The sequence below is a fragment of the Eurytemora carolleeae genome, unplaced genomic scaffold (assembly GCF_000591075.1).
Source record: "Eurytemora carolleeae unplaced genomic scaffold, Eaff_2.0 scaffold946, whole genome shotgun sequence".
NCBI lineage: Eukaryota > Metazoa > Arthropoda > Copepoda > Calanoida > Temoridae > Eurytemora > Eurytemora carolleeae.
The window spans coordinates 109,382-110,254 of record NW_019397009.1 but is presented as its reverse complement, the minus strand read 5'-3'; positions in this window follow the sequence as shown (position 1 = coordinate 110,254).

The following is an 873-nucleotide window of genomic DNA, read 5'->3' as shown; positions in this document are numbered from 1 at the left end:
TTTATGAGTAACCTTGTATAACGTACAATAAAATCTCCTACTTTATGAGTAACCTTGTATAACGTACAATAAAGTCTCCTACTTTATGAGTAACCTTGTATAACGTACAATAAAGTCTCCTACTTTATGAGCAACCTTCTATAACGTGCATTAAAGTCTCCTACTTTATGAGTAACCTTGTATAACATACGTTAAAGTCTCCTACTTTATGAGTAACCTTCTATAACGTACATTAAAGTCTTCTAGTTTATGAGTTACCTTGTATAACGTACATTAAAGTCTCCTACTTTATGAGTAACCTTGTATAACATACATTAAAGTCTCCTACTTTCTGAGTAACCTTCTATAACGTGCATTATAAAGTCTCCTAATTTTTGAGTAACCTTCTATAACGTGCATTTAAGTCTCCTACTTTATGAGTAATCTTCTATAACGTACATTAAAGTCTCCTACTTTATGATTAACCTTGTATAACGTACATTAAAGTCTCCTACTTTATGAGTAACCTTGTATAACATACATTAAAGTCTCCTACTTTCTGAGTAACCTTCTATAACGTGCATTTAAGTCTCCTACTTTAACGTATATTAAATGAAGATATGTGTGAAAGAGAGGCGTTTGTATGTTTTTTTAATCTAGCCTTTCTGGCAATATTCCTGATAATCCTGATTTTTTGCAAACTAAACAGCATACATTGCAAATTTCCTTGGAAGATGCTAAATTTATTCTGCAATGCATTTTAAATTTAGGACTGGAGGTGGAAAAAGGGAATTTAAAACATGGCAAATGTGCCATATAGAGAGGTCAAGAGGGGAATAGGGGAATTAAAAAAGAATGCGCGAGTTTAGTTGTTATGTATTTCGACGGGGGGGG